This window comes from Taudactylus pleione, unplaced genomic scaffold, assembly GCF_031769625.1.
Source record: "Taudactylus pleione unplaced genomic scaffold, aTauple2 ptg000145l, whole genome shotgun sequence".
Taxonomy (NCBI): Eukaryota; Metazoa; Chordata; class Amphibia; order Anura; family Myobatrachidae; genus Taudactylus; species Taudactylus pleione.
Genome location: NW_028284547.1, coordinates 5,156,212 through 5,171,772, shown reverse-complemented (window position 1 = coordinate 5,171,772; position 15,561 = coordinate 5,156,212). Strand labels below are relative to the sequence as shown.

The 15,561-nt window shown below is 39.2% G+C and overlaps 2 pseudogenes; one reads left to right on the top strand and one right to left on the bottom strand.

Moving 5' to 3' along the window:
- LOC148522640 (uncharacterized) overlaps positions 1-15,561 on the top strand; it is an 808,266-nt pseudogene that overhangs the window by 69,321 nt on the left and 723,384 nt on the right.
- The window catches only part of LOC148522650 (uncharacterized), a 34,279-nt pseudogene that overhangs the window by 3,165 nt on the left and 15,553 nt on the right, over positions 1-15,561 (bottom strand).

Below are 15,561 nucleotides of genomic sequence, written 5' to 3'. Positions count from 1 at the left end.
TGCCACCTAGCTACCTCTTAATATATACTAACCTGATGCACAGAGTAATATGTAAGATACTATGAAGGTGCTTCCACCTAGATACCCCATTATATATACTAACCTGATGTACAGAGTAATATGTAAGATACTGTGAAGGTGCTTCCACCTAGATACACCTTTATATATACTAACCTGATGCACAGAGTAATATGTAAGATACTATGATGGAGCTGTCACCTAAATAGCTCTTTATATATACTAAAATAATGCACAGAATAATATGTAAGATACTATGATGGAGCTGCCACCTAGCTACCCCTTAATATATACTAACCTGATGCACAGAGTAATATTTAAGAAACTATGAAGGTTCTGCCACCTAAATACCTCTTAATATATACTAACCTGATGCACAGAATAATATGTAAGATACTATGAAGGAGCTGCCACCTAGATATCCCTGTATATACTAACCTGATGCAGAGTAATATGTAAGATACTATGATGGAGCTGTCACCTAGATACCACTTAATATATACTAACCTGATGGCTAGAGTAATATGTAAGATACTATGAAGGTGCTGCAACCTAAATACCTCTTTATATATACTAACCTGATGCACAGAGTAATATGTAAGATACTATAATGGAGCTGCCATGTAGATTCCCCTTTATATATACTAACCTGATGCACAGAGTAAAATGTAAGATAATATGATGGAGGTGATCAGGTGACCAAGCCTTCCAGTGAAACGCGCGTCCTCTCTTGCATTTACAGCATACAGATCTCTGATACAGCACAGTTACAGCCATGACACATTGACTGTTCCAGTGAGGTACTTTCTATCACTACAATGCACTCTCTCATCTGAGTCCTAGTCTGTGACTCCCCCTGCAATGCTAATCTAGTAACAAGGGAGAGACTAATTTCTATTCTCAGACAGTAGAAGCGCTGTCTGTTGTTTCACCTGGGATTAACACTGCACTCACTCTCTCATCCCGTTTGATTTGACAGGGGAAAGCAGAAGTGGGTCCATGTCAATATATCCCAGGTCTAACTTCTTTCATCCTTCTCCATTATTAAATGGTTTAACCACAGATGGTCCTTTTTATTAATGCCATTCATGCTAATTAATGATAAATGCTTCCGGCTTCCATTTTTGGAATCGCATGCAAAATAAAAGAAGTGGGGTTCCCATAGTGTTTTACTACCATTTAATGATATAACAACATATAAAACACATGAATATATACAATAACTGAAAATCCACCAAAATATGAGGATTCAATGCGTACCAGATAAGGTGGGTGTAACAAATTTACACCTAGTGTTGAATTATAGAAGTCCAGGACTTCCAGGGAACAGGAACAGGTAGTTTCCACAGCAGTAAGAGGGTGTCCCCACCTCCTGGATAATAGCTTCAAAGTCCTGAGCAATAGGTGGCTGGACTTCTATATTGCGTCACTAGGTGTAAATCTGGTACGCTTTGAATCCTAATTTTTTTGGTGAATTTTCAGTTAACTGACAATAACTGAAAACACACTGGGCATGTGCAGTACTATGATCCTCTATACACCATGGCATAGCACGAATGGCATATGGAGTGGCTCCACATGGCATGCGCCAGAGATCCCATTGTAACCCCTCTGGAGCTGACAGCCACCAAAATGCTGAAAGCACTGACATTGCCACAAGTGGGCACCTTAAAACACACACTCAGTTTGTAATAGAGAGACCCCTCTTTTTAGCAGAGTTTGCTACTAAAAGTCATGAAATCACTAGTCTGATGCAAGTGTGAAACTTCAAAAACACAGTCAGTGTGTAATACAGTGCTGTGAGTGCCTGTGAAATATTTTTATATTTTTATATAAAAGTAGAGGACTCACACGCTTAATGATTTAAAACTTTATTAGACATTCTTCTACAGCACTGATTCCATGAGGGAAATGCTGTACTACAGTATATTGTACAGAATCACTGCTTCTGTCAGCCTATCATTGGGCAGTGATACAGAAAATGCATAGGAAATCAGACGCATGCGTTGTGTAGTTTAGGAAAAGTGACACCTGGTGGAAAAAAGTTGTATTACACGTTATGACTTTTTTTCAGTGCTATGCCATGTTCTGTTTCCTGTGTGGTGCAACTCATGACATAATGTGTGGTGCTAGATGCATGGCATACTACATGGCATATGGAGCAACAAACTAGTAGGGCATATCTGTATAGTAACACTCGGTGTCTGCCACCCTGATGCTTAACTCAGTGTAATCACCATTGGTGCAGCAATGTTTAGACTGCATACTAAGGACTGTGATTGTCCTGCATTGTCTTTTACTGTGTGTAGCTGTTATATTGTTTTGCTCATTTATTTATGTCATTTGTTAGGAGCTACTCAAGCCTTGTCTTACCATATAGTAAAAAGGATAATAATATAGTAAAGCACTATACTGTAATATGAATAATGTATTTTTTTCCAATACAGACCAAGTTTTAATCCATGGGAGACCAAAACAAGGCCATGTACTAGGCCACAGCCCATATTATACAAGGGACATCACTCATGGTAAAGTACTGTATTTACATTAGTGACAGTCCATAGTGGATGTCAAGATTTTACAATATACTGTAACAGTATTGTACTGTATATTGGTGTTGTATTACTGTATCTTTGTTTTCTCTCCACAGACCATCTTTAGCAGGTGATTGCCCTGTATAGGTTCGTGGACCACATGTTAGTGGACTCATCTTGTATCTATCTGCTGAGTTTGTTTTAATTTAATTTTTAATTTTTTGTTTTAGTCAAATTTTAAATTGTTCTAACATACAGTATTTTATATTTTTTTATGGGATCCAGTTGATAGATAGACAGTATTTAAATAGACATTCGATAGACAGACACCACATGTTAGACAGACAGAAGGTCAAAAGAATCAACAGAATTTTCTCATTGAATTTACTCTTATTGTAATAATCTACAAATCATAGAATCTTTTTCACTGTAATATCATACTGTAATGTATTCTCTTCTGTGTGAATCATCTGATGTCTAACAAGATTTTGTTTCTGGGTAAAATACTTGCTACATTCAGAGCATTTATATGGCTTCTCTCCTGTGTGAATCATCTGATGTCTAACAAGTTCCTGCTTGGTGGTAAAACATTTACATTCAATGCATTTAAATGGCTCCTCTCCTGTGTGAATCCTCTGATGTATAAAAAGGTCATTCTTGGTGGTAAAACCCTTGCAACATTCAGAGCATTTAAATTTCTTCTCCCTGGTGACTCCTCTGTTGTATAATACAATTATGCTTTTTGGAAAAGCACTTGCTACATTCAGAACATTTAAATGGCTTCTCTCCTGTGTCAATCATCTGATGTGTAATAAGCTGTGACTTTTGAGAAAAACATTTCCTACATTCAGAACATGTAAATGGTTTCTCTCCTGTGTGAATCCTCTGTTGTCTGACAAGTTGTGATTTACACTTAAAGCTTTTGTCACACTCAGAGCACAGATTCGGATTCTCTCCTATGAGACTCTTTATGTATGAGATGAAATATTAGTTTGCTGTAAATGTTTTCTCTATTCAGAAAATTAAATTAGCTTTTGCGAATCCTCCAGTAGAAAAAAGTTATTTATTCTGCTTGATCAGAGAAAAATGTCACTTTTCACAACGTCTTCTAATATTCTTAGTGCAGATCCTGCTCATTATTTGACCTATAAAGAAAAAAGGTAATTTACTTTGTTACATCTACTTTTAGAGTAATATTGTTATATTATATTAGGAACATGATTTATATTTAAATAAACCAACAAATATGACCCAGTTATTTATAATTGTTTAAAATTGTAATATAATATGTTGTCAAATTGCTATATACTAATTTCCATCTACCCTCCTGCAGCATATATACTTGAGTATAAGTTGACCTGAATATAAGCCGAGGTACCTAATTTTACCACAAAAACTGGGAAAACGTATTGACTCGAGTATAAGCCTAGGGTGGGAAATGCAGCAGCTACTGGTTATAATCCCTCCCCTGGTACTGCCCCTAGTAGTAATATTCCCCCTCTGGTAGTGCCCCCAGTAGCAATATCCCCCCCTGGTAGTGCCCCCAGTATTAATCCCCCCCTGGTACACTATCAGTAGTATTCCCCCTCTGGTAGTGCCCCCAGTAGTAATACCCCCCTGGTAGTGCCCCCAGTAGCAATATCCCCCCCTGCTGGTGAACCCAGTTTTAATCACCCCCTGGTAGTGCCCCCAGCAGTTATCCCCCCTGGTACTGCCCCCAGTAGTAGCTGCTAATAGTGTTGTGATACTCCTTTTGCATATACTGACAACATATGCTGATCCATGAATGACAACAGCAATAAGGATACTTGGAAATACAGTAATACAGGATAGGTGGGAACTGTCACCTTGCAGTTTAGACTCTGTCTTTCAATTACATGTACAATTTAAATGATACTATAGACCCCAACCAAATAGATAAAATCAAAATCATACTATACAATCCGACCAAATGGGGTTTATATGGGTCTGAAGTTAGAACACTAATATTAGGAAAGTCTTAACTGTGCTACAATCACTGCACAATTCCACAACCGATGATCCCATTGATCCCAGGTACCTATTATCTTCATGTGCTGAAAAGGCATCTGATCTGGTAACCTGTGATCATCTGTTTAAGTTACTCAGCCATTTTGTTTGGCCTCCCCCCACTCTTTATTTTTAGATAAAATGTACTGGTGTTTATAACATGAAGTACAGTGATAATGGAAGGCTAATTACCATTAATAGAAAAAAAATCACATACAGTAGTCACAGAGAAATGAAAAGCAAAGGGTAGATTTCTACCTCAAAATTTAAAAATGACCATGTGAAAGATACATAACAATATGTAAACTCTTGTTTTAGTATTATATAATAGTATTTCACAAATACATAAAAATAAATTGTCTCAAACTAGAATTATATTGTAATACATATCAATCGTAAGTAGAGAAGTATAAAAGACATGTGCACAGGAGTAGGAAGAGGGTTTGATCTTGCTGCTTAAACAGAAGATGAAATACATCTAATGAGATACCAATTAATACGTTCAAAAAGTTTAATAACGTGGCCTTGAGACGATATTTATAAGGTGTTAATAAAGGGTTCCCATTTCTGATATTAATTTTTTACTCCTTTGTTAATATCAGTTATGGTTGAGGAGCAATCATAGTAGAGTAGTTGTAGCTTTCTGTGCTTAACCTTAGAAAGGGATGGATACGTTTTACTGGTCCAATGTAAAAGAATAATTTTTTTAGCCACAGTTATAAAAGCAGTCAAAAGACAGAATTTAGTTGCTTTATCCAGGCCTAAATTCCATAATTTAAAGTTATAACAAAACATGCTAATGTGTTGGGTGTTAGCTGAAGTGAGAAGATATTATTTAGAAATTAAACGACTTTACACCAAAATTGATTTCACTTTTCTACATCCCCAAATACAATGAAAGAATGTGGCATTGGTTATTTTACTTTTTGGGCAAATATCAGATTCTGCCTTCATTGTGCTGGGAAAATGTAAGCTTACCCATACTTTTAATTGAATTTTTAACCTCTCTATATCCTTCCCCCATTCCTCGAGTCCTCACTATTAAATATTTGTAACCACCTTTGCTATATTCAAAGAGGGATGAGACAGGGGTGCCCCCTTTGCCCATTCTTGTTTGCAACTGTCCTCGAACCACTGGCGATAGCACTTCAACAAAATCCCACCTTTAATAAAATTTCCAATATTGACCAAGAAAGCAAGTTGTCTTTATTTGCAGATGATATGATGCTGTTTATATCGGATCCTTTACACTCCATTCCTGCAATTTTAGACACATTTTCTTTATTTCGTTTCAGGATATCATAGACAAATCTGAATTGCTTCCTATTAATGTGACTCCATCTCTATACTCTCATACTTATATAGCTTCTCTATTTACTGTCACACCTCATAAGCACAAAAATTGATGTATTTATATACCAGCCCGATTGTAGTCCCTCTATAGTGTTCATTTATCCAAACTACTGAATAAACTACAATCTCAAATTTTATTTGGAAGGACCTTAAGATTCTCTACTAGGCCGAATTACAGTGATCAAATGTATAATATTCCCAAAGCTAGCATATCTTTTACAAACACTACCTTTTACATTGATGAAAGCTGATATTCTTCATTACACACAAATATTTTTAAAATTTATCTGGCATTATCAGAAACCCAGGATGAATCATTCCTGAGCATGTCTGCCAAACACCAAAGGGGTACGAAGCATACCTTATTTTGCGGCATTTGCAAAATCTTTCTTGTTTTGTGGCTGATTGGTTGCTACATACTGACCATCACTCTAACCCTGCTCTAGAGGAGGCCTTGTTTTACTTATATGCTCTGGCAGCCTTGCTGCAAAACCTAAAAATGACATTTCCATTGATTTTCTGGTGTAATTTTTTTTTATCCCTATAAAACATGGTTTAGTGTCAATGCACACTTAATGAAAATCCCTCTTTCATCGCCTTTTATTCCTTTGTAGGTTAACCTTATGTTCATTCCCTCTCTAATAATAGCCTCTACAGACTCTGGGGCCAAAGGACATCATGTCCATCAATGATGTGTTTGACCCGAGTGGCACTATTCTTTCATTTATATAGCTACAAGAAAAATATGAACTCCCTCTCTCTCATTTCTTTATGGTTTTTTTGCAGGTACATCATTATGTCCAATCACTAGTTAACCCTCTGTGAGCCTAAGACAGTCCAGATGTTTTATCTCAAATACTCTCTTTATGTTGTATGACTTAATTTAGAATACATCATCTCTACTTCCATTTAATTGATTTGAACTCACAAGCTTGGTCCACTATTTCCTAGACATGGCACATAGAAATACCAGAGTTAGCTGACTTTGAGTTGATCCTTGCAAATTTGGTTTGTTCTACCTAACTTTAAGTCACCACAGCTACAAGAGATTCATCTTAGAGTATTGAATCAGACTTATTTATCTGCTGCCCATAGAATACACTTTGTGGCATTGGCCACTGTGGACTTGTATCAAACGTAACCACTCAAATGCCTCTCCATTCCAACACATCTGGTATTGTGGAAAGGTTGTTAGGTTTTGGAACAAACTCTTATATTACTTAAATTATTCATTGAAACTTAAATTATCTAATAACGCTGCTACTTTCCTTTTCACTGACTTCTCCACCTGGGAATCAGAATCATCTGTAGATCCTTGGAAACCCTACTTGATGGTTATGGTGAAAGTAGACAAGCAGCTAATTCTCAAACATTGGATTCTACAATCCTCTCCCACATTGAGTGAATGGAAAGTTTTTATGCTAGAGGTACTTTACTGGGAAAGACACATGGTTATTTTTAAAATTGAAAAGGGAGTCCTAGCTTTCTCCTAAAAATGAGTAGTTTATATAGAGTGTCTTCATGCCCAAACTCAGGCTAACATCTGGAGTGTTTTTGAACACACAGGGAGTAAATTTATTAAAGTGAAAGTTATTAGTAGTGAGTTTTAGAAGAGATGTTGCCAATAGCAATCAATTAGATTCTACTTAACATTTAACTAGTACCTTTTTGAAGATATCAGCTAGCACCTGGTTGCTATGGGCAACTTCTATTTTAAAACTCACTTCTAAAAACTCTCACTTTGGAAGATTTACCCCACAGAATGATTTCTGTTATGGCAGGTCACCTAAGATAATTTATTGTCTCATTTCTTTTTTTTTTATCTGACTTGCCCTAATTATTTTATTTTACAGTCATGTCCTAAAAAAGTGAGAGAGTGCATAAATATGGTCTATTGCACAGATTCTCAAACTCGGTCCTCAAGACCCCAAACAGTGCATGTTTTCCATGTCTCAACACTGAATGAAGTGAAATAATTATCTCCACCTGTGGAACTTTTAAGATGTGTCAGTGAGTAATGATTACACCTGTGCACCTGCTGGGTGACCTGCAAAATGTGAACTGTGTGGTGTCCTGAGTACCGAGTTTGAGAAACACTGGTATATTGCATAGTTATAGCTAGATATACCTCCTCTTGTAGATTTAGTCTAACTTGTACTTCATTTCTTAGATGGCCATTAATGCCATTGGTATTATAATACTTTATGAAACTTTCTTCAAATATTTTATTACATTGTAATATACTATAATTTCACTTAAATTCATATACATATTGCATATAATTGTTACTGTTTTGATATTGCAAATTCTTACCAGTGGCAAACACAGGATTTTGAAAGGGGGGTTTACAAATAATTGGTTACAGACCCAATGACAAAAACGTCTAACCAGAATAAGCCTGCAACATACACTTAATTGTGTACTTCAAGAGTTTTAATAGGAGGATACTATTTATTAGATTATGCCAGCTGTCTGCTATTCCCAGTGGGTGGGGGATGGGAGGATAATATTTATTAGATTATGCAGAGCTGTCTGCTGTATGTTATTCCAGGGATGTGGGGGGATGGGAGGATTCCTCCCTTTCCTCCACCCCCTCGGAAATAACATACAGCAGATAGCTCTGCATAATCTAAAAACTAGTATCCTCCCATCCCCCCACACCCCTGGAATAACATACAGCAGACAGCTCTGCATAATCTAATAAATAGTATCCTCCCCCCTCCATCCCCCCACCGCAAATACATAGAGCAGTCAAATGGAATGATATTAATACATATTATCCCCTCCTGGCTGCCCCCCCCTCCCCCATAAACAGAGCAGCAGAAAATGGGCATCATTCAAAAAATATTACTCCCAGCCCCCACCCCCTGCCACCAACGCCCGCAAGACCCCCGGCGCTCCCCCGACATATAGCAGTACTCAGTCAGTCTGAGTCATCAGCCGCTTAAACAATAAATATTATCCCCCCCGGGCGGGGCGGCATCCGGCGGCGGCCACCTACGTCTTGCGACTGACAGCTCCGTAACTCCATAGCAGCTGGCAGCAGGGCTGCCATCAGAGATTGTTGGGCCCGGGATTCACAAAATAAGCCCCCCCATGGGTGAGGGGGGCATTGCTGTGGTAATGTGCGTGAACCAGTTGAAAAAATATATCAAAGTTTAGGCTGTGGGTGTTAACATGTCAATCTGTAATATACAGTTGAAGTGATGGTGATAGAGAAGGGTGAGGGTGTGAGAGTGGTGTGGGATGGGGTGAGGGTGGGAAAGCAGGGTGGGAGAAATGGTGGAAGAGAGGGGTGAATGTGGGAGAGAGGGTGGAAGAGAGGGGTGAATGTGGGAGAGAGGGTGGAAGAGAGGGGTGAATGTGGGAGAAATGGTGGAAGAGAGGGGTGAATGTGGGAGAGTGGGTGGCAGAGCAGGGTGAGGGTGGGAGAGCAGGTGGGAGAGAGGGTGAAGGTGGGAGAGAGGGTGGGAGAGCAGGGTGAAGGTGGGAGAGAGGGTGAAGGTGGGAGAGAGGGTGGGAGAGCAGGGTGAAGGTGGGAGAGCAGGTGGGAGAGAGGGTGGGAAAGCAGGGTGAGGGTGGGAAAGCAGAAGGCACTGTACCTGGTCTGCCTGTACCACTGGAAAAGCTGGAAAGGAAGCTGGATCCCCCACACCATCTCCTGCTCCTCTGAGGTCTTCACCATCATGCAGCAGCGGATGCAGACTTATTCTTCTCCATTTTGCTATCACCCCCACCGCTGCTGCTCTTCCTCCCTCTCCCCTGGTTGTTGACTTCTCGGCAGGCTGCCCTCTTCCAGCTGGCTGGAGGTTGCAGACTGCGGCTTCTGCTTTAAGCACGCTGCTGCCGCAAACACTCTCCTGGATAGAGGGGCCCGGGTAATAGTACAATTTTGCATTTGAAGCCAGCCGCAGTGGCAGCGGCTCCTGATTGGCTTGCGGCACATCCTACAATATGCCGATGGCGCTTATCAACTGTGCTGCCTTCCGGGCCCCCTTTCTGTCCAGGCCTGGGACTTTAGGCCCGGCAGTCCCCCCTGATGGCGGCCCTGGCTGGCAGTGACAGTGTGTCCAGGGCGGCATGAGGTGCTGAGTCATCCGGATCACGGTGCCCGGCCTGGGGACTGACTGGGAGGAGCTTGCCCGCTGCAGCTCCCACTACAGCCAGCCCAGGCAGTGTCAATCTTTGAAAAAAAAAATATTTTATTCAGCAGCAGCGCTCTCACCAGGTCGGATGGGCGGGTTTCTAGGTACTTCTTCAGGAGGTCCAGCTCAATTTGCACTAAGGACGAAATGCATTGAGGACTGTACTACACTATGAGAAGTGTTTTCTCTCTCCTTAAATCCTATATTTGGAGTACTTAACCAGCTGCCTTTGGGTGTATAAGAGGACTAACTTGGTGAAACCCGAATAAGGACTCATATACAAATGCCTGTTGTTCTGGGTCATTACGGTACGCATGCCATTTTCTAAATAGAGTGTGCTGCATACTTCACATAATACTACACTATATAGGCACTTGTTCTCACCTTTTTGTTTTCCATAATCTTCTGGGATCATACAACAACTGATTCTTCTGGAGAACATACAGCTGCCACCGCAAAAACGGGATTATAGTGGATTATAAATATTGATGTAAAGTAACTGCATTTACACAGAAACAAACGGGATTGAGCGCTGTTTCAGTACCTCACTGTAATATATATATATATATATACTTCTGCGAAAAAAAGCGGCACTCCCAGACTTCAAACAACATAAGTGTTTACTGCATCAAAGCATTAACGTTTCGGGGTCATCCCCCTTCATCAGGATACAGTTACATAGTGAATTACAAACATTTTATACTCACAAACAGTGACGGTGAATCCCCACAGCGCGCCATCCAGGTCTCCGGTATCTGGCGTCCAACTTCCGGTTTTCGACTATGACGTCATACCGGAAGTTGGACGCCTAGCCGGGTCCACGGAATGGCCTTGCTGCTGGCAGTGATAATTAACAGTGATTAAGACAGTGTCAATTGTCCACAAAAAACTTGTAGTACGCACTGATGTCTCATCATTAGGTTCAGTAAATACCCATTTTTTGGCAAGGAAAGTGGGTTACCATAAATGTTTGGGCTGTGTCACATGTGGTTTTTTAATTACGGGTGATAAATTTAATCATCCATATATGGGTAAGACGTATAGTATTAGACATGCTTTAACATGTACATCTAAATTTGTGGTATATCTTCTGTCTTGCCCATGTGGGTTACAAAACGGAAAGACAATTCAAAGAGAGAATGGCGCAACATAGGGCAGCTATAAGAGCGGCTCTATTACAGGGCAAGAGCGAACAAACGGTAGCCAGACATTTTGTTGAAGCAGGACATACCATGGCTATGCTCCGCTATCGAATGATTGACCATGTCCCTTGGACCATCAGAGGGGGTGACAGGGCTAGAAGATTATTGCAAGTAGAAAGTAAATGGATATTTACTTTGAACACTGTCAGCCCATATGGATTAAATGAAGCCCTTAATCTAAATTGCTTTTTATAAGTAACTGAAGTTGAGATCTACTTTAATTAGAGACATCTCGGTGAAACAAGTAATAAGCATATATACATTTTTCTGTGTAAAGTACCAATTTGGTATAATTTTATAAATATAATGTGATATTATTAGCTTACAGATTGGCCACTAGATGGTGCTCTTGTATAAAAATAGGGTTAACAATGTTTTAGCATTGTTATATATTGAGATTTAAGGGATTAGATAAAAGAGTTGTTTATATCATGTTATATTGTGCGTATATCCGTTTGATAATAACTTAAATATTTTATTGTGTGGTCTACAAGTTTTTAGTGGACAATTGACACTGTCTTAATCACTGTTAATTATCACTCCCTGTAGCAAGGCCATTCCGTGGACCCGGCTAGGCGTCACTTCCGGTATGACGTCATAGTCGAAAACCGGAAGTTGGACGCCGGATACCGGAGACCTGGATGGCGCGCTGTGGGGATTCACCATCACTGTTTGTGAGTATAAAATTTTGTAATTCACTATGTAACTGTATTCTGATGAAGGGGGATAACCCCGAAACGTTGATGCTTTGATGCAGTAAACACTTATGTTGTTTGAAGTCTGGGAGTGCCGCTTTTTTTCGCAGACGTATATTGGAGGGGTACATACCCCAGGGTGAGCACCCCAGTGGGACATTCCTTTAAGCTCATTATTTCTTTGAGTGCTGGTGACCAAGTTTGTATATATATATATATATATATATATATATATATGCAAGTGTGTGTACTGCATGTATGCATATCCAACAAACAATTAGGTGTCACTCCAAGTCTGGCATCTTTGGTGAAAAATCAGGTGCTGTTTTAATCAACATTTTGGGGTCCAGTACACCTTCCTCAGGAAACGTTGATTAAAACAGCACCTGATTTTTCACCAAAGATTCCAGACTTGGAGTGCTGCCTTTTTGTTTGTTGGTTATGTCAGGGGTGAGTGATCAGCAGGAGGGCACCCAAACAAGATAAAAAGAGGTGCCAGCTGCCAACAGAGCACTGAAGAGTGATGTTATACAGATCTGTCCACAGACATCTATCCTCCATCCACTACAAGTCATGCCACACATAACACTCCCTGTGCCTCGGTAGCGCCGAGTGTCTCTATTGAGACTTTTTACCTTCAAATGCATATTATTTAACATGCAATGAGGCTAGTTGTATGAGGACCCATCTGTACACATATACATATTTGGAAGCAGGTGCTAGGAATTAGGGTTTACCCCAGCAGTAGATATTCAGACTGATATGTAAAGTATGATATGCTGAAAGATTCTAATATGCTGCTGGAAAAAGTGCTGCTTGAAAGATATTGTTATGGAGATAAAAAATTGGTGACTTTTGGAAATAGTGTGCTGGTATGACCAATTCCTCAGCCCAGGGCCATAGGGTGGGTGGAGCGGCTGGTGCCTACGCATAGGGTGGAATCCTCCAAGGTCACCGATCACAAACTGCCAGGCCCTGGAGGTCTGCGGAGAGACCTCCTGCAGTAATGCGCACTGCTTGCAAAGAAACACAGATGAAGATCCCCATCCTCCACCCACCTTATGGCAGAAAAAGGTAAGTGCTCCGGGGGACAAGGGGGTTGGGGGAGTGATAAGGGCAGCAGTGCAGCACAGGGTGCACTGCTATCCTGATATGGCGCTGCCTGAGCCCCTGGTGGAATCTGTTGCTTGGATGATCGTTCATATACAGTATATATAATATATATATATATATAAATATATATATATTTATGTCAGTGTCAGTGAATGATTTTGAATATGTTGCTACCTCTGGAATTCTCCCCCTCTACTACACATAAAATGGGCTCTAAAGAACTTCTTAATTTATTCCAGCCATTTCTCATCCAAACCCTCTGTTACATGCTCACTTTCTGGCTGCCCCCTTTAAAATGTACTTAAAGCTCTCATGAGCAAGGCCCTCTCCCTTCTTGTATTTTTCTTTGTCTTACTTAGTCTATTCATTACTCCATACTCACTACAACAGCACCTACACCTCGGTGTCTGCCACCCTGATGCTCAATTCAGTGTCATCACCATTGGTGCAGCAATGTTTAGACTGCATACCAAGGACTGCAATTGCCATGCATTGTCTTTTACTGTATGTAGCTGTTTTATTGTTTTACTCATTTGTTTATGTCATTTGTTAGGAGCTACTCAACCCCTGTATCACCATACATTATAAAGGATAATAATACAATAAAGCACCATACTGTAATATGAATAATGTATTTTTTTTCCAATACAGGCCAAGTTGTAATCCATGGGAGACCACAACAGGACCAATAGCTGGGCCAGGGCCCACATTTTACAAGGGGCATCACTCATGGTAAAGTACTGTATTTACAGTAGTGACAGTCCATATTGGATGTTAAGATTTTATAATAAACTGTACAATATTGTACTGTATATTGGTGTTGTAATACTGTACCTTTCTTTTCTCCACACAGAGCAACTTCAGCAGGTGATTGCCCTGTACAAGCTCAAGGACAACATGTCAGTTGACTCATTTTGTAACTACAGTATCTGTTGAGATTGTTTAATTTAATTTTTCATTTTTTTTTAGTAAAATTTTAAATTGCTCTAAGGTACACCCGGTTATATGTTTTTTATGGGATCCAGTTGATAGATATACAGTATTTAAATAGACATTCAATAGACAGACATCACATGTTAGACAGACAGAAGGTCAACAGAATCAACAAAATTTTGTAATGGAATTTACTTTGGTTATAATAATCTACAAATTACAGAAATGTTTTCACTGTGACATCATACTGTAATGTATTCTCTCCTGTGTGACTCCTCTGATGTCTAACAAGATATTGTTTCTGAGTAAAACACTTGCTACATTCAGAGCATTTTTATGGCTTCTCTTCTGTATGACTCCTCTGATATCTAATAAGTTTAATCTTGGTGGTAAAACATTTGCTACATTCAGAGCATTTATATGGTTTCTCTCCTGTGTGAATCATCTGATGTTTAACAAGTTCCTGCTTGGTGGTAAAACATTTGCAGCATTCAGAACATTTAAATGGTTTCTCTCCTGTATGAATCCTCTGGTGTAGAACAAGATTATACTTTGCGATAAAACACTTGCAGCAATCAGAGCATTTAAATGGCTTTTCTCCTGTATGAATCATCTGATGTCTAACAAGTTCACGCTTGGTGGTAAAACACTTGCTACATTCAGAGCATTTAAATGGCTTTTCTCCTTTATGAATCATCTGATGAATAACAAGCTGTTGCTTACTGCAAACATATTTGCTGCATTCAAAGCATTTAAATGGCTTTTCTCCTGTGTGAATCCTCTGATGTATAACATAATTCTGCTTTTTGGAAAATCATTTGCTGCATTCAGAGCATTTAAATGGCTTCTCTCCTGTGTGAATCCTCTGATGTGTAAGAAGAGATGACTTTTGAAAAAAACATTTGCTGCATTCAGAACATGTAAATGGCTTCTCTCCTATGTGAATCCTCTGATGTCTTACAAGCTGTGATTTACATGTATAGCATTTGTCACACTCAGAGCACAGATGCACTTTCTCTCCTATGAGACTCATTATATATGAGATGAAATATTAGTTAGATGTAAATGTTGTTTTCTGTTCAGAAAATTAAATTAGCTTTTGCGAATCCTCCAGTAGAAAAAAAAGTTCTCTTTTTTGCTTGATCAGAGAAAAATGTCACTTTCCACAATGTCTTCTAATATTCTTAGTGCAGATTCTGCTCCTTAATTGCCCTATAAAGAAAAAAATATTTTTTTTAAAAGCATAAAGATTAGTGTGTTACATCTACTTTTAGAGTAATATTGTTATATTATATAAGGAACATGATTTATATTTAAATAAACTTACAAATATGACCCAGTCATTTATAATTGTTTTAAAATTGTAATATGTTGTCAATTGCTATATACTAATTTACATCTACCCTCCAGCAGCAAATAGATACTGGATATAAAATACTTGGTCTATTCATTTTTCCTAATTTTCTTCATACTGTGACCTCAGACTGTGCAGATCATACATTACTCATCCCCAGCACTGACCATAGATGGGTAACACATG